Here is a 20449-nt window from a genome sequence, read left to right on the forward strand (position 1 = left end):
GGATTCTTCAATGAAAGCGTCGATCTTCGCATCGCGTTGAGCGATCATTTCCACGACGCTTGCCACCGTAGGTAAGTCTCAGTAAACTCACAATCTCTCAGTTTACTCTCAGAGAGTTATAAAATTCTAGCAGGACTATACAAGGTAGATATAGGGAGGATGTTTCTGACGGTATGAGTGCTTGTCGAGAACACGGAGATCACAATCAGAGGATCCAGCGTTCACTGTATAGGACAACAACAAGTTTTAAGGCCACCAAAAGTGCAGTTAGACTCTGAAATTCATTACCAACAGAAGTAATGAATGCCAAAACAATTATTGTGACCGGAAAAGAGGCTAAATACAGAATCTGAGGCGACAGGGATCAAAGGTTATGGAGTGAAAGAAGTATTCGGCTGTAGAGTTAAAACGTTTAGCCATAATCCTGATGAATGGCAGAGCGGGTTAAGATTCGATTAGATTACATTACAGTGTGGAAACAGGCCCTTCGGCCCAACAAGTCCACACCGAACCAACAAAGCGCAACCCACCCATACCCCTAACCTAACACTATGGGCAATTTCGCATGGCCAATTCATCTTAACTGCACGTCTTTGGACTGTAGGAGGAAACTGGAGCACACCCACGCAGACACGGGGAGAATGTGCAAACTCCACACCTGAGGCAGCATTTGAACCTGGGTTTCTGGTGCTGAAAAGCAATAGTGCTAACGACTGTACCACCGTGCCACCCATAATGGACGGCTACTGTTGCAATGCTTCTGTAGTCAATGCAGTATTAGTTGCAGACACGTTGTCCCACTCGTCAGGGTTACCCCATCAGAGTTTAACGGGTTAAATTCGGTTTGTGAAGTTATAGTCTATCTGTGTACAAATCTTGCGTCAGAGTCGTTGTATTTCCAAAGTGGAATTTACAGAATCTTACAAGGATTGAAGGGGACATAGATACGCACAAGTGTGGACATTTCTCGTTGCATATATTTTGTGAAAACATTAAGGAAACCATTGAATATTTTCAGCCCTCCAGTACATAACGTAAACATGGAATAGGTGCTTCCTCATGTGAAAAAAAATGCAGGATGGCAGACAGAAAACGAAGGCGAGGATGAATTACCATTCCAAAAGCGTTGTCAAATTGCGGAATTCACCGCAGCATATTGAGGTGTATTTTGCAACATTGAGACAATAGAAGGAGGGGTTTGACAGAATTGCAATTAGCAGTTGGTTAAGTTGTTGTTAAGTGTGGTAAGAAAGGTGGACTTAGGTCTAGGGGTTAAGTCAGGACTTCAGATGCGAGAGATCAGAGTCGAGAACGTAGTGCTGGTAAAGCATAGCAGGTCAGCCAGCATTCGAAGAACAGGAGAATTGATGTTTCGGACATAAGCACTTCATTAGGAATGAGGCGTGTGAGTCGGGGCTGAGAGATAAATGGGAGGAGATGGAGTTGCGGGAAGGTAGCTGTAAAAGTGATAGGTTGGTGAAGGTGAGGCCCAAGGTAATATTTCAGAGGAGGAGTGATGGACTGGTCCACAGGGCGATGCCGATTTGTACGCTTGAGACTGGGATAATGGTGGGGGATGGGAAATGAGGAAGCTGTTGAAGTCCACATTTATCCCTGTTGCTGCAGAGTCCCAAGGCCGAATATAACGTGTTCCTTCTACAGGTGTCGTGTGATAATGGTTTGGCGGTGAAGGAGGTCATTCAACTGCAACTCCAGAACTGGTTACTGTATCCTGCAGACACAGGAATAGTCTAGCAGAGAGGCCAGTACATGTCAAGCATGGCAGCTCGTAAAGTTTAGAAATCGATACTTCACTTACCGTGGACGCCAAAAACAGCGAAGGTGCGATGAAACCTATAACGACTGGATAATGAGAAGAACAAACCTAATGCCATATTCTAGCGTCAAACAATATGCCCAAACATAATCGGACAAATAGGACACGCTCCAATATATTTCCCTGGAATTCGAGCAAAATTCTCAAAATCTGACCCCTGCATAAATGTCACAGTTTTTGGCTCTCAGTTTTCAATGCCACCCGATCCCAGCAGCTTATTAGTGACTTTACACTATGTGAGACATTATTGGAAGAATTTCCCACAAATATAAGAGTAAAACATTGCAGCGACTTAAGTGGAATGCTACAAAGTTCATAATTACACCATGTATTCTTGAGATTAGTAAATTAGTTTAAAATCCATGCATTGACTATGTTTCACTGTAACATGTTCTCTCTGCTTGTGAAATCTAAGTAGATGAATGAATACTGCTTATTAAAGTAATAGTCAACAATTTCCAATTCTGATTTAATGGCGTGGTTGTCCCCGAGAAGTGAGAATTTGCAAGTGCATTTAACACGCTGAAGGAATTAACCCTGTGCATGGTAGTCACAAAATTCAAATTGAAAATATACCTGTAGAAAGTTGAAAGGGAATATTTAATGAGAAATGCTGATTGAAAATATATTACAACATACTATTAAAAGGAATACTGCGATCAATTTATATGTGATGAAATATAAGATCAGGATGAGAAATCAGAAGGAGTAAAGAGGCTGTCATCAAAACGTGCTTTTTAAAGGTACGAACAGTCATCCCAGTGGAATCGCTGAAAGTATGTTGGATATTATTATCAAGTAAACGTCAAAGAAACTGCATGTTCGGAAACAGGTAATACAAAGTCCTACTAATTGTGGAAAAGTTGTTCAGCAGGCTTATAAGAGTATCCTCTGCTTTTATTGGAAAATAGCTTACCAATCTTATAATTGTTTCCTGTGATTTTAAATTTGCCATTTAATTATAAAGCGCATTTAAAAAGAAATTCACATCGGCTTGCTGCTGCATATTTAACACTTTTCGATTTTGATTTTGCTGGAAATGTCAAGGATGCCTGTGACATACTTGCAGGATATGAATTAAATGAAATATTCCACAAACCTTATAAATTGTACGTTCACGGTAATGCATGTTTACAATCAACGAAACTGAGTTAGAAAAAAATGCAATGGACTGTAACATAAGCAGAAATAAAGATCGGAAAACGACAGAATATCTCATGTTGCAATCATCACTTCTCGCATGCAAGAAAGTAAAATTAGACTTTCCAATTCGATTCATGCACCATGAAATATAGGTGCACAAAAGATGTGTCACGGTTGTCCCAGAGATGTATTTGAGGTTGTAATTGAAGAAATGAAAGTATTACTGCTGTGATTGGGAAATGCATAATTTGTGCAAGGCTTTCTTGTTTCTGTATGCTGTCCTTTATTAATGAAACTGAAACTAGAGTTCTGCTTTTTGAGTGGCCTTACACATTTTCCAAACCCTCCAAAAACCCCAGTCTTGCTAAAGTTTGTTGTTTTGCAAGTGCAAACTTTAAATCTGGAAATTATATCGCTTCTCCACAATATTTGTCCCAAATGTAACCTCCGTGAAATTTCCTATGACATTTCCTGGTTTCTTTGGTAGTATGCAAACAGGTTTCTGAGTCTGAATACAATGTTATTTTAAGTTCATTTGATGAAATTTCTTACTTTGACTCATCAATCTGCAATCTAATTCACAGGCTAATCTAATTCACCAAAGCCACTGCCAATTCGCTGCAGTTAAAGCATTCTAAATTTTCTGCATTTATCATGTGCATTTTTGATTCCTATGATCAATGCAAAAAGAAATCCCAGACACGGGTTTGCGAAAATCACTTTTTTAACTGGCAACTCTGTACATCCTGGTTATGTTAATTAGCAGCTATGTTCATTGTGGTATTCGATACTGTCAGCGGCATGACCACCAACAGAGACCACAAACAACTGATGCAGTCATCGCTGCATAAAACAGATCCTGACACAATGTATTCAATGATATGTGCATTAAATCTTCGTCTGAAAACAGTATGCTGCAATTTAGTGGCAATTTGTCACAATCTAACCAAAAACAAAACGTTGATTATCACGGTATAATGCTGGACATGGGTTTATGCTCCGTTCTCTTTTTTTGGTTGATTCTTACATTTTAAATAATATTAGAATAAACTCCGACTTGCTTTTTTTCCCCTAAGTACGATTAAGTACTTAATTGCATGCTCTCTGCATTGTGTTACACTTTCAAATATCACCTGAAAAATTTTAAAGCCATCCAAACATTCTTGTCATCTGTTTCCACTCTACTTCTTGGTGGTGTCATTGTGAATAAGTTTTCAGTTCATTCACTTTTTTTATAAATAACATACAAAAAAAATTGTTTCTCCGAACCCTTTGTGAAAGTGGAAACCGTTCAGATTTGTCCCTGTCAGAAGCCATGCGAAAGCAAGCCACCTGATGATGAAGATTTGCGGAGGAGGAAACCGAATATTGTTTTCTCCCATCTCTGTCGTATCGCACTCCACCTCAATGCTGGAGGTGCATAAAGCCGAAGGGATGCTTTAGTTCAGCAGAGCTGAGAGGTAATGTCATTCGAGTGATCTTCAAACCAAATTCCCATTTAAAATCCCGTTTAGAATTAGTACGACATTCATATCAGTCCATCTAATTTTTATACCAATTAACGACAACCGAACCAGATGTTCAGCTATGCTTGTTTTGTAATCCGGGGGGTTGGAAGGTTGGAACCATCGCATCAAACGCTTTAGATCAATCATTCTGTGTGGTACGACACTGATGACTTCAGGTCTGTCTCATGGATTCTGAAGAAGGGAATCAGTGCTCAAAACAGTAACGGAGTCTTCTTTCCACAGAATTTGCTAGAACAGCTGTGTCTCATCAGGGGAACTTGTCTTTTTTATTCGTCTATGTCTTCTGCCATACAGCAAATGCAATCAAAATAATTGCTTTCAATGTAATATGTCACATAATGATATGAAACTGACACACCTATGTGTGTGTGCTTGTCAACTTTATTCTATTTTAAAGCAAGGTATTTTTTTAACAGGAAGTCTTCTCCTTCAATTTTATGCAATCGTCTTATTGACATCTCGACCAACGCGATTTTTTTTTGTTTCAACGAATCAATGTCATTCAAAGTCGTGCATGCCTCCACCAGATTCCCCACTCATGCTTCTTTGCTGCATTTCCAACAATCACAGATTACCCAGTACAAACCTACTTCTGTCTCATCTAGCCATACCTGATGCATAGTATTAAATGATGTGGAAAGATCACAAGCTAAGAAATGTTCCTTAGCTGCGAAGCATCAGATGTTCATGCTCTGTCCAATTTGGCAATGTCATATCTTGTCATTCCCGCATCGATTCCCATGTTGTGATCTATGCAGAGAGACTGGCAAAGTCGAAAGCACATTCTGTTAATTAGTGTGTGGTTTCAACTGTTTTTGGCTGAAGGGAAAGAATTGGAAAGCCGTGCTCGCGGCCCACAGATCAGTTGACACGTTTCCCAGACGCATCGTGTCATGGCTAAATCAGCAATGAAAATGAACTTTCAAAAATTATCTTGCACTGTCCTATTGACACTAATCCCACATTCCAAGGCTTGGCCCATGACGTTCTCTGCCATCACAATTCAAGTGCTCATTGACATTCTTTTTAACATTGTTGAGGTTTAGCACTCTGACTGACCCCTACACTCCCCGGCAGCCACTTCCAGACATCCAAACCATTTGGCTGCGAAACAAAATCCTTGACAGCCCCTGAACACTTAACGTAAGATTATATCCTCTTCGTTATTCATCCATCAGTTTACTAAACTGCGACATAATTCCACAGTTCCGTTGCCTCTCATAAACTCCTAATCCTCACTCTGGAACCACAAAGTCGTCTCAGCTTTAAAGAAACCCTTCAGGTCTATCCACACTGTCTTACTGGCTAAATTTATTCTGTCCAGCAAACACCTTGGCGAATATGTGGTGCACCCTCGCCGGAGCATTCACAGCATCATATGGCATGGCTAATGGGACTGCACACTGTAACTGGCTCTGGCATACGCGAATATTTGTACAACTCTAATCGAAAACGCCCCTGCTCTCTGCACTGATGTACACATTGCAGGAAAGAACAGAAACTTTATTTGTCTTCTGAAGCACAGTTTCAACGTTTGGTACCGATTTCAATTGTCGATGGACAAGGACCCCAAGTTCCCTTTGTTACTCAGAGCTTTCGAAAGTTCTTCCAATTATTGAGTAACTCTTTGTCGTGTTGCGTCTTGCAAAGTGCATTATTGAACAGCTTTCATTAAAAAATTCGATCGGCTGCTGATCTGCCCATTTGAGCAAACCGTCTAAAACTTCCTTTAACCGAATATCTGCTTCTGCACTTTTGAACACCAACATAAACGTCCTGCCATTTGCAAACCCATTTATTATCTCTATCCTCAACTTACCCATAGCTTCCGATAAAAAAAATGCTTTGTACTATTTCGAAGTTGTCCAGAACAATGCTTCTGTGCAATTTAGTTTGGCATATTTCACTTGGCTGCTGGACGTGCAGGCTCGGTGTTGCGAGAAACGTCTCTGATCTATTCACTTAATCATTAAACGTAAAATTCACAGCAGCTGCTGAAAAAAACACATTTCCTTTCTTCTTCATGTTACTGCATTTGAGGGATTAAAAACAGCTCTTGCTTTTGTGAAGATCTGATAACCTCTGAATGCTTTGTTCACAACTCAAGATATTTAGCTTTTCAGACCCATAACATAGTTACTCTCAGCCAGAAGAATTTAATCAACAATATCTCAGAAATCCGCAGTTGAATCAGTTATTACTTGTCAGGCGAAACTTCACTCTTGCACAGTCTCAAGTTTTCCCCATCGTAAGGTTCTCATCAACGAGCAGCTGCATAATACTGGGGAGACTCCGTGCCTCAAAAATGTGCATCAACTGTATCATGAAAAGTCTCCTTTTGTTTTGCTTTCATGGTTTGTTTTCCCAGTTCATCCGATACACAAAGTACAAATTAATATAAAATATCGATCTTTTCAAACAGGGGAGGTTCAAGCAGGATTTTGGAGCTGCGGATGGAGTATACAAAGCTGGAAGATCAAAATGGGCATCATGACTGAAGTTGGAGAGCTTCCAAACGCTCCTCGTTCCTCCTTTAACCAAAGTGTATGCCTGAAAACTATTTACCATTCTTTGTTATTCTGCAAAAGAGACATGTCAGATTGGAAACGTTAATGCATTTTGTCTTTTCGGTGACCCTGCCACATCTGCAGTTTCACCAAATTTTCCCACGTTTCAGCTCTCCATTATCTGCTGTATTTCATATAAGTTTTGTCAGTGTTGCTTGGCTAATGCTTGTCTCACGTAAGGGAACCAGACGTCTTTTATCTGATTTCGGATGGTGACAAAAATCGCAAAATCAAATTTGAGAAATAAACCCTTCCACATAACTTGCAAACTGACGCAAATAACATCCATTCTCTCATTAACAAACACTGTTTTGGATCAGATCAGCCACATTAGGAGCATTTCATGAACGTGCCCCAAACCTAACTTTAGAACTTGCTTTAAGCAGGTTTATTGCAGATATTCCAGGAAGGATGCTGCTGATTAACCCATTTAGTTTCAACAAAATATAATTTATTTATATATTTACTGCATGAAACAAGAACAAAGACAACAGAACACAAAATAACTTAAACTATCAGAAAAGCCAAAAGATGATCACAATATTCTCCTGTTGGTGTCAATGCTTGCAAAAACACCTTATATACCCTTTGTCATAAAAGGTAAAATCAAACAAAAGGTCGAACAGGAAAGAAGTCACAGAGCGTTGGCGAGTATGGACCAGCAGCTTTAACACTGTCTCACTGCTTTCAGTGAGCAACCACACGATCAAACACGACATCAAACGAGAGAAAACCTCAGCTGGAAAAAAGAAAAACCCTCTACCCCACTTTCATTGGACAGGTATTTCTTTTGAAGACTAAGTTTTTTTTTGCCTTCGGCGGTATATGTTAGCTATGATAAAATTGGCCCTAAAATTCTTTAAACTTAAACGTTTCAGAGGCTATGTCTATGACGAACTCTCCGAATAAAATGCCAAGGGCAATGTAAACTATTTACAGGCGCAGCAACATCACAACATCTGCGTCGGCCCTGACTGATGAGCATGCGCACACTCACACACACTCTCACACAAACACACGCACACACACACTCTCACACACAAACACTCTCACACACACACTCTCACAAACACACACTCACAGACATATCTGTACATCTCTCACACACGCACCGACACACATGCACGAATGAAAGTTTCATTTTGTATTGAGTGTGAAGATCAGAATTCGAGATCGTTTGCAGTGATTTGTGTTCAGTTTTCATTCTGTCTTCCCCAATGTGTTTACCAGGGATTGTGAATCAGCCCAACGGAAAATGTGGCCTTTCCTCCTGCACTGTTCACGACTCTGTGGCCATGGCAATAGCCAATCTCCTTGTTATTGTCACGGAGGTTATCTTAAGGCATATTCGTAATGATTGCTTCCCAATGTCTTTCCTGGATATCGCTCCTGGGTGAAGCTTTATTGCAGTCCTTCTTCCTGCAGCCTCAGACTGTTTGCTGTTATGTTGTCTTTCGATTGATTTGTTGTCATTTGTTTACCAGCAACTGAAAACAAGATATTCCACTACGACAATAGTAACTGTTGTATTGGCACCAAACTGTGGTCTAAGCCTTTGAAAAAACATTGTTTTCTCCTCCAACCCCTTCACCCTTCCCTGTCTCCCTGTCTCCGTTACCCAACGTTTCCCTGCACCTCTCCAGATATCTCCGATCTCCTCCAACCTCGACAACATTCCTATATATCTAAAACCCAGAACCGACATTGCTTCCTTTCACTCTCAACTCTTTCAGATACCACATCTCTTCCGATCTTTTGAACATACACACCTCTACACCACTGTCTATCTCTCCAATGCCCAGCCGTTACCCCTCCTTCTATCTGGTGTAGAACAACAGAGGAGATCATTTCCTGATCAAATCAATCACATACAGTTTCGTGTAGGTTGGGCAATGCTCGTGAAAAATACGCCTGGGTACAAAAGAGTCCCCTCCTTTCTCTTTACAGATGTTCCCCTCTCCGAAACTTGTGCTTCATCTATTGGCCTTGTTGCAGTCCCAGATTCACTATCAATACAGGCCCCACAACTCACCCAGAGATGGCTCATGAAATCCTCCGGTCTCTCTGACTGCAACGCTTCTCAGCAGAGTTTTGAGGGGCTTTAAGTAACAAAGGTAATACGAATGAGGAACAGAAATTCTTTGACTCTTTTCCACCAGCAATGAGATGGTGCCTAATCTGCTTGGGGTCGAAGCAAACATTCCTGTTTCTACCAAATACACAGCCACACGCATGTACAGAACGTCAATGTGAAAGATCTTTGTCCAAGCAATACCTATGGACGTGAAAAAAGAAATAATAGGTGATTGCCCAAATAGTATTCTGCACCTGAAAGTTATTCTACTCAAACATTCTGTTGGCAATGGGATTGCCACCTGGAACAAGTGGATTTTGCGGATTTCCTTTGCGTCAGACGGTAGGGAAATTTCAGTGTATCATCGTCTGGAATCCTGTACGAGTGGCAAAGATGAGTGAAAAGTTTTCTGTTCCCGCAATTTGGTATGAAAAGGAATAGAGAACGACCGAAGTTAGAGTAGACCATTCCTTCTCAGGCAATTTCCATTTTATCCCTCTTTGATCTGAAACATACAATGTGTTACTCGACCCCCAAATTGGAACATGTTGAGGTAAGCAAGGGGAAGCTGCTCCTACGCCACAGTTTAGAATGTTTGAATGGCTTCGTCCCTTGCATTGTAATCAAGGCTGAGTGGCTTCATTCTATTCCTATGTAACTCCTGAGGGATATGCTGTATGTCTTGAAGCACATGACTACGGTTAAGTTCCCAGGACCTGATCAGGTATACATTTGAACTCTGTGGGAAGCTATAGAAGTGATGACTGGGCGACTTGCTGAGATATTTGCGTCATCAAAGGTCACTGGTGAGGTGCAGGAAGACTGGAGGTTGTCGAACGTGGTGCCAATATTTAAGAACGGTGCTAAGGAGAAGCGAGGAATCTAAAGGTCAATGAGCCTGACGTCGGTGATGGGCAAGTTGTTTGAGAGAATCCTGAGGGACAGGATATATATGTTTTTGAAAGGCAGTGACTGATTAGGGACAGTCAACATGACGTTGTGCATGGGAAATCATGTCTCACAAAATTCATTCAAGTTTTTAGAAGAAGTTACAAAGAAGAGTGATGATGGTAGAACAGGAGATGTGATGTATGTGGACTTCAGTAAGGCATTAGACTAGGTTCCCCATGGGAAACTGATTAGCATGGTTAGATTTCACGGAAAACAGGGAGAACTCGGCATTTGGATACAGAACTGGTTCAAAAGTAGAACACGGGGGTTTTGGTGGAGGGTTGCTTTTCCGACTGGAGGCCTGTGACCAGTGGTTTGCCACAAGGAAGATAACTATATTCCTACAATCTTCCCAGCCTCCTGCCTTTCATTAAATTCCGCGAAATCTTTATTTCGTTAACAAGCTATAAAACCATTTGCGATTGGCCTACGAATCTGATGAACACTTCTAAGCTATGCTTCGTCCTTTCGCAGATGACACCAAAATACGTGGTGCTGTTTACAGTGAAGACGTTTATCTCTGATTACAGCGGTACCTTGAGTCAGATTTGCCATTAGGTGGAGGAGTGGAAATATGGAGCGTATCGTAATTACATGTAAGTTAATGCTTTTGGAAAGTCAAATCACCCACACATATACACTTCCAGATCAAGGGATTTGCCCGATTCCCCAGCTCTTCGGATGCTGCCTGACGTGATGTGCTTTTCCATCATCACACTCTCGACTCAGAGAGTCTGATTATTCAATCAGAAGATTAGATTAGTCTTGAAATTACTTCTGATTCTTTACAGTTGAAAAATTGCTTTCGAGTGAATGCAAAAGTGAAAAGACGAGGATGCTGGGCTACCTGGAAAAGCCAAATCCTGGTGTTTCAGGTTGAAACTTTCCATGACATAAGACATACTAAGACAGCATTGCGCGTGTGTAATCATGGCCTCATTAATTTGCATTGCACACATATTGATGAGAGATAAAGTCGATGGGTAGGATCCAGATTTATGCGCAGAGAGGTGAATAAACACAGCACTGGATCGAGAAAGAAAAATGTCCTTGCATTTGTCTAGCCCTTTCACTGCCAGTAGAATTATGGTCATTGAAGTGCTCTTGAAAAATATCACCACTGGCAAATCTGATGTGCAAATCAGATCGATTATTTTTAATCAGAGGTCAAAATATGAAAATGTTTCAAATACACAGAGCGGCACTCGAGAGTGCAGACCATCCTTCAGGGGCTTATTCTGCTCTGGTGTACACCCGAGAGAAATTGGGACGGGAGTGCTTTCTAACAGCTGGAGGGATCAAACATTTCAGAAAATGATAAGGAGGATATTCACTCTTTCAGAGGGGAGCAAATCTGTGGGGTTCCAAACAACAGAGGGCTGTGAAGGCGAGGTATATTCAAGGCTGTGATATACAGACATGGAGCATCACGGAAATGAGGCTAAAAACGGGGGTTGAGAATTAACCAAATCAGCCATAATCTCATTGAATTTTGTCGCAGACTTGATGGGCTAAATTGCTTCCATCTGCTCTCATATCATTTGGAAGATGCCGGACTCCATTTTAAAATAAGAAAAGCCCAACTTTAGGAAGAGATGGTTTCAGTCAAACTGAGTCAAAATTATTTATTGATAGAAAAATCACACTTGGCATTTTTCCAGATTTCTTTGCTAACATGACTAGCAGAGTTGATCAAGGGAGCTGTTCGTCTGAATGTACTTAGGCATGAAACATAATCTTTATTTTCTTTATGTCAAAAGTAATGTCTTTCCTGATGGTCACAACAAAGGAGATGGTTCCAAGAAAAGACAGAGACTATGTCACCTGTAAACTAATCGATGACCAAAATATGGCTCGCGTTATTCTCTGGGGCATAAATGATTTATTGATTATTGTCATCCAAACATTTTTTACCATTGAACCGTGAGTGGGAGATGGGAAACGAAGATGACCTGTAACTGTTGCCATCATTTATCACTCCCATGTAGTATATTTGTCTTGTAAGTAGTGATTCCTGCGAGTGCACTTGTAAGCTGAACCTGTGGATGACTTCCTTCCTCACTGTTTCTCATTTCTGAACAAACACGTTTTACATCCTTATCTCATGAATCAAAGTAATATGCAACCATTGGATAAATGTCACTAATACCAAGGCATTTCACACACCTTCGTTTGTCACCTTCCAATGTTAATTAATAATTTGCCGTGTTGCAATTGCACACAGTAAGAAATAATAAAATACAGTGAGGTGTGCCAGGTTTGCAAACGCACATTATTGCAGCTAAAACGCAGGTTTCTGCCCACAGTACAATCGTGGAAGCATGCACCGAACCGTCAGGAAGCACCCAATAAGTTCGGTTCCAGAGCGCTTGACAGGAACAACACCAGAAAAACACCAAAATACTTCTCTTGGATACTATTTTGGATGTACTTCTCAATGAGCAATCGAGTTTTACATATGTTCCAACAGTAGTTGCCACACACAAGGAGCGAACCAGTGCTGCAGATGGTCCAAGCCCCTGAATCAGAAACACTCAATGCCCTGCATACAACAACAAGAACAGCTGCCCGTGGCGTATACGGGCTGGTTGAAGTTCATGATTGCAGCTCGCTAGTTGTCCGACTGTTTCTCCTATATAGTGTTTCATGCGGTCACTGCGTGGAATCTTGACAACCACATTTGTCCTACACAAGATGGACACTCTGATGAGTTTTCTCTCAGCGAGGCTGTTGATGTATGTGCTGTCGGAAATCCGAGTGTTCAGAGGAGTCTGGCTATCAGTTTCCAGAAATTTATTTTAACAAGGGGAAGCATGCTGTTTCAATTGCATTGGGGGAAATCTTAGTTGACAACTCAGTGTGCCAGACATCTGGGAATGCAGTTGTGGGATACATATTCTTGGCAAAGAATTTGTGTGTCCATCCCTAATTGCCACGACCAGCTGTCCCTAGCAGCTATACGTCCGGACAGCAAGCATCACGAATTCTACGAGAGAAAGCACAACAGTAATAGGACAGGGCAAACAGAAGGCAGCCAGAAAATTTCTAAAAGCAGCGCACCCAACCATGGATTCTACTAATAAACACATTGATCAGGATCCAATCTGCAACACCAACAACCGGACCCAGCAGCAATGAAACTAAATCAATTCCAACCACTACAGGAGAGTAGCGCTTCACAACAGCTCTGCAACCCTGAGGATGTGACCCAGAACTGTGAGGATCCCACTTCCCAGCTCTGCAAAACATTCCAACAACATCTCCATGAAGCACACGAGGTTCGCATCTTTCTGCTCCAAAGCACTCCGATTTTTCACAGCAGAGAATTGACACTGAACTCCCGCGTGCAAGGTGAGGATGCCAAACAAAACACGATGAACAATGGCAGTGAGAGCGAGGGCAACAATATCCATTGTCATATGGACAGCCACAAACAATCTCTTTGAAAGGTGCCTTTAAATATGAAAGTCTGTGCAGCAGTATAATCGGGGAAACAAGTAGCCTGCGCTGGGTATTCATATTTCAGACAATTTCCTTTGTTCACCGTTTTCATTGAAATTGAATGGAGATGACTATTTCATTGCTGATATGAAACTAGATCCTGCCTTGCATCTGCTCAACGTTTTTGTTGTTGCTGTGGCAAAAAGCTTGGCAATGGCGATATGAATTTTTTTTGTATTTCTCTCATTTCCTTCATTACTGTCCTGGTGAGGGGGCCTGGTGATTGGTCCGCTCGATCAGATGGAGGCATCAGCGCATTGTTGACCTATTTCATCAAGAGTGTAATTGTTCATCTTCATTTTCCATGGGTTATTGCTGTTCCGTTTTCTTTTATGTTTGTTGAACACTTTCTGTGACTTGGCAATGCACTAAATCTTGAATTGCCTCGTTGCCATTTCTCTGAGCAGTTTATGACATCATCGGCTTCCACTGCATCAAAGGCAGCATGCATGCGCCGTGTGTCTGGCAATGGTCCACCCTCTCTGTTAGGAGTCTGATCCAAATGAAGAGCTGTCAGTATCTGGATTCGTTGGAGAGCTGAAGGGGTAACATTATCCGTGCGCTATTATTCTTCAGCCAAACACTTTGATGGCAACGTTGGGAAGGTGTCAAACGAATGGTCATTGGCAGCAAAAGTCGGTAAAGACCTTCATCGCTGGGTCAGCTTGTCCCATCCACCCTCCAGTTTTTGAATGCGTAACAAACAGAGTCCATTTTATTTGCAAATGGTCCATTCAAACTGATTTCAGCTGCTGGAGCATATCATAGTTGCCGAGCACGGAAAGAGAGCCGACTATCGAACCTGTCCCTGCTGAACAGATAACCGAAGTTAATTGAATCATATTTGCCAAAATGTGCTCCGTATCCCTCTGACCCCTTTCTATCTATGTACACATTCGGATGCCATTGAATTTTCCGAAATGTGGCAAATCATTCTGCACACACAAAAATGTCTGTGTGAACTCCCTGAGTTTCTGCAGGGTCTTGCTTGGACGACACCATGACCAAACATTGGGTCAAAGTTGGAAACTGCGACGAGAATACATGGCTTTCTGATTAGCCGCAATGCAAGATGGGCAGAATGGCCTTTTGCCACTTTGTAATTCTTCGAAGACAAGTTGAAAATAATCTGCAACGAAAATGTTCAGAAAGGGTGTTTTATTTGCACCAAATACGATAGTATCTGTCGCCTTGTCTTGTTATTTACTTGTGAGGATTTGCTACTCTCAGCACCGTGGCCCAGAACCTATTCCCGCTCATGGAATGGTTGTATTGTTCAGCTAACATATCGGTGTTCCAGTACTTCTGCCGATTTCCCGATGCTCGCAGGTCATTGGGTTTGTCCAAAACATTATGAAGGTTAACATAAAACAAATAGCTCCAGTTGCTGGAAATCTGAGCCAAAAACGAAAATTGTTTGTGGAACGCAGCAAGCCTGGCAACAGAAACGTCGACTTTCCTGCTCCTCGGATGCTGCCTGACCTGCTGTGCTTTCCCAGCATCAATCAGATCTAAAATCAGGTTTCCAGCATCTGCAGTCCTCACTTTTGCCTAGTTCCTTTAGTGTCGCTGCTTCCCAATTCAAGAACTCCATCTCGAGCGGTTTCGTGTCTGTCCCTCCATGCTGAGGAGTTGAAGAGTGAACAAAACTAACACACCCCCTCCATCTCTGGGGTAATTAGCGACTGAAAGTGAGTCTTATCACATTGATATATATCTACATGCGACTTAATCTCTGTCTTTTATTGGAAACCATCTCTTTCATTGTAGCCATCAGGAAAGACCATTTCGTTCGCCAAAAAAAAAATGAATATATCACTAACCTTTGTTTGTTACATGTCCAAGAACACTCAGATCAATAGCTCCCTCGATTATCTCTGCTGCTCATGTTTGCAAAGAGATCTAGCAATCTAATCTAATCTAAACTAAACTAAAAAATCTAAGATAATCTAAAATATTGCCATGTGTGATTTTCCTTTCAATAAATAATTTTGAATCTGTTTGGCTGCAAATATCTTTTCCTAACTTTGTGCTTTTCTTCTTTTACGTTGGTGTATCGCACCTTACAAATGACAGTATGATTGGGAGAGATAAACCAGAGAATCACACAGGAGGGAGTCTCACATCAGTTCAAGGGAACCTTTTGGAACACTGCCTGAAGGAGACAGTTATTTGCCACTTCTCCAGGCAATGTTTCAACAGTGAGAGACATCACGGTATTGTTAGAGGATGTCATGAGTAACACACGGGATTAAATACATTTCTTGGCAAGTGATCAGGTGTTTTCACGAGCATAGTGGAGTTGATGTTGTTTGTGTGGATTTCAACAAAGCCTTTAACAAGACACCACACTGGAGACTGGTAACAGGGTAAAAGTGAGAATGGTTATAAGGTCCCCTGGCAAAATGGATCCAAACGTAGTTTGCTGGTGGTAGGAGATGAAGGATGGTAACAGAAGGCTGTTAGTGTGACTGGAAACTGAGAGTCAATGGTGTAAATAGAATAAATTCAGGGGAATAGATAAGCAGAACTGCTGATGATACGAATATTGGCAAAGTGTTTAACAGGAAGGAAGACGGTCTTGGGTTCGAGGAGGTTAGAGATGGATTTCTCTAATGTCAAATTCACATATGGGGTTTTGAAATTAACCATGAAAAATATGAGGTGATGCACATTGGAAGTAATACGTCAACGAAGTAATTAATAGAGGAACAGAGTGACCTTGCAAGTTGGGTCACATATCCGTGAAGGCAACAGAACATAGTAGTTAAGAAGACAACCAAAACTTTATCAGTCAAGGCAAAGAATTTAAAAGCAGATAAAGTGATGTCACGACGAGACAAGTTGGTGAAGAAAGTGCTTGGCACGCTTTCTGTCATTAGTCAGGAAGTCGATTATCCGAGTTGGAATTCCATGTTGTGTCTGCGGAGAACTGGTGAAATCACATTTGGAATCCTGCTTGCATTATAGTTAGCTTCTGCAGGAAGGATGTTGTGAAAATTGAAACTGTGCACAAATGATTTCCACGGATGTCACTGGGAACTGTGGACTTGAGTTATACGTTGAGACTGGGTTGGCAGGGCCTTTTTGCCTGGAATGTTACAGGCAGTGCGTAACGTTCTCACCGTTTATAAAGTCACGAGGGTCAGGGAAAGGCAATTGGCCTAAATCGTTTGCCCAGGATGGTGGAGTTCAAAATTAGAAGGCACAGGTTTAAGGTAACAGGCCCTGAGATACACTAAACAAGGTAGAGAAAGTGACAGAATGGTGTTTGATTTCCGATAGGCATGAGTTCAGTTCAGTCTTCGGTTTAAAAAAAAATTCTTTGAGAAAGTAGTTTAGTCGGTAAATCGTGAATGGAACGTTATGGGTACTAAAATAGAGTGATGTACAGTTGAGTAAGTGAGTGGGTAAAACATTGTCTGATGCTGTATAAAATCGAGAACGCGATAATTATAAGGAAGAATCAGTAAAGATCTTTTAAATTAACTGTATGTTGAAGGACTCTGAAATACACACCGATCTGACTGTGCTGGGATATGAGTCACATTGACGTTTCTGCAGGAGCATCAACTGATTCGGAAGGCAAAATAATATTTTTCATCTGTTCAGCAGTGGCGATGCGAATCTATATTCACACATTCCCAGTAGCACTCGACAAGGTGAGCGTGCATTGCCTGATCTAAACAGTCCACTTCATGAAACTCATTTTTATTTTGAGAAACAGAATGTAGCCGTTATAAAATTGCAGATTTTTTCCTTCACCAAGTACATTCGACCATTCAGCTGAACTGAGAGTTTCGTGCATTCTCAGGCAAGTATTGCTTTTCTTTCAGATTTTCACCGTCTGCAGTCATCTTTCCTTTAGAGATGTGAATAAGCTGAGATTTATGGGGAATACAATGTCGCAGTTTGTCCAGCACGCGACAGAAGAATCAACTGAATGGTGACAGGTGCATCCATGGATGAGGACAGTCGATGTTTTGAGCATAAGTCCTTCATCCTGCTCCTCAGATGTTGCCTAACCAGTTAGCTTTTCTAGAGTTACACTTCCTTGCTCTGATCTCCAGCATCTGCAGTCCTCAATTTCTCCTCAGGTGGGGGTAGAGTCAGAAAGTGTTCCTGAGATGGATCAGGTTCAGAATGATAGTTTGGATATGCATTTGGAAGATCATCTGTGATGCAAACTATTCTTCACCTCCCAATCTGCCAAGGGCATGGAGTTCCTGCAACTCCTCCATTGCTAAACACTAACCACCTGACGCCTGAAAGAAGAAGGTCTCATCTTCCGCTTTGGACCTTGATACCACATGGGATTACCAGTTATCACATTCACCCTCCCCTCACATAATTCTAGTTTCATTACTCCTACTGAGCCCAGCCCTCATGACCTTCGCATTATCTTTCCAACCGACATGCTCCACCTCCTCTCTAAACTATTATCTTATTCTGCACCTTCACCGCATTCTCAGCTATCACGCCCCAAACTTACAAACGGCTCATTTAACTCTCATGGCTTTCCACGTCATTAATATAATTTGCTCAATCGGCTCTAGCTGGAGTATAGTGTGTCATTTTGCAATAATTTTTATAGCAGTGATGTGATAGCATTGGAAGCGTAGCAGACCAGATTTGTCAGGATATTTTCTGTTCGAAGAGTTTCAGTTATGAAGGTAGATTGGTCGTACTTGGCAATGACAAAGGTGTTCTCTTTATTAAAAAGAAAATGAGCTCTGCTTTTTCTCATGGATACTGTATCTTGATTTCTTTTTATCAGTGGCGTTATAAAGCAGTTCATGGTCCGAATTGTATGAAGTGGTATAGACATTCAAGTTTTCGCTGTGAGGCCTTTTTTTTCTTCGTCAACAGTAGAGGCTATAGTCCGAAACTATTATGCTTTAGAAATGAATTGCATGATGATAGAACAGTGGTCATTCTGGAAAGCTGAGTTCCTGTTTTTAGTTAGTGCAGCAGTGGTGTGTAAACCAAAAATCTCTCTCCTACTGCCCTTCTAATTTCGACCTGTAAGCCTCTGTTTCATTTTACTGTGTTTAAGTTGCTTGTTTTTTCGGAGAAGTGTGTGTTTTAAGAACAGCTTAATAAGTCCAGATTGGATAGACTAGGTTCTGTGGTTATTCTATATTCTGTTCTTTGTTTTTCAATCCGTCATGTTGTGTGTATTATTTGGTCAACCAAACTTGCTTACTTGACCAATTTTCAGGGTCCACCTCAAGAAACAAATTATAATGTGATGGTGTGGATTGCCTGCTTCATCGTGCTTTGAGTGGTTTAGCCTCGTCCATCACAAATTGGGAGGTAGTTGATAGAGCATTTGATGGGTGTGAGCGTCTTCCTTTCGGGTGTTGATTTGGCTGGTGGAAGACAATGCTTGGGAAAGCAATGTCTCATTTAGTTAACAAGAGTTGTCTGGCTGTGGACGAGGTAAAGGTAGTAGTTTCAAAAAAAAAAGATCAGGCCAGCCTTCTGGAAGTCGCAGAGAAATTGGGGGTGCATTTGCCTTTCTGTGTGGAAAGTAGAGGTCATTCTCGCAGTAGGTCAACATTTAACTCAGCTGGAAAATCCTTGAGAATCTGTAGAGATAGGTAAAAACTTAATGAAATTGAATCAGCTTGAGTTAGACGCGAGGGATAAGGAAAGGACACCAGATTTGAATCAATTTGAGTTACGATTCGACGCAGAGAGAGGGAAGATGCGAGAATAGCAGACCACAGAGAAAGGAAGACAGAGTTTGCTCTTCAGAAATTGACAATTATTCAAGGAATTCACGTTAAAGTGCTGAAGATAAAGGTTGAAGGTAAGCTTAGTTTGGAAGTGCATAATGTTAAATGGCTGATTATTAGGAACTGGGCCATAAAACACGGACTGGTTTCCAGAAGCATTTTAAGTCTCTGGGAGATAGAAATTGTGGCAAACAGAAATCCTCACGTGGAAAGGAAAAGTTAAATCTCAGTGAAGATCATATGGATAACATATCACAGGGTAAATCGGAAACCTTTGAAGGGAACAAGATCTGGCGTTTTCATTTCAAATGAAATCACCGTGTTATCGTACTCGAGAAAGCACTGCAAAGCCAGATGGAATTAAACAAAACAAGCCTGGATGTTTTGCTCGCATGGTAACAAAGCAAAGTCGAAGCTAGACAGCTACATCAGAGAGCACAAGCCGATCCGAGGTTGAAAAGGAGGGATTGCCAGATCTGATTTCAAATATACCTGCAATGATAAAGGTTATTTACATTGGCGAGGAGTAGCAGGAATTGAGGTAACAATATTTATGAACACAGCATATTCTTAGTGATGCTTATGGCTGGGGAAATATTTACTCCTGAAGTACTATTCTCAGAAAAGGTACTGTGTGTGGGAATTCATGGTGAGACGAAAAATTTCTTAATTATGTAAAGTTAGACGAGAGTGTGCAGAAAAGAGCGGAGGCTGTAGGTGTGAGTTCTGGACAAACTCTCATCTCCAGGAATACAATTTGTGCTTGCAAATGATATAGCTCATTCACCAGAAAGCGTGCTGCCTACTCCAGTCGAAAAGCCAGTGGAGATGCAAGTAAGTGAAGCAATGCAGGCCGTTTATTAAGGAATTTTCCCAGCTTGTGTCTTAACGAGATCACAAAGTCACTAGCTGAGGCAGGAGAAATCAAAAGGCTCAAATAAGGAAGTTGAAATATGATTCCAAATTATTTTTGATTAGTTGAGTGGGCACAGCAGGGGCAAATGTTAAAAATGCAAGTATTTTTATCTCTGCTATGCGACTGAGTTACAGCAGAAAGATGAAGAGTTAAAGCAGTTGGATCAGAAGACATATACATGGAAGGAGAG

This window comes from Chiloscyllium punctatum, chromosome 34 (assembly GCF_047496795.1).
Source record: "Chiloscyllium punctatum isolate Juve2018m chromosome 34, sChiPun1.3, whole genome shotgun sequence".
Classification (NCBI taxonomy): domain Eukaryota; kingdom Metazoa; phylum Chordata; class Chondrichthyes; order Orectolobiformes; family Hemiscylliidae; genus Chiloscyllium; species Chiloscyllium punctatum.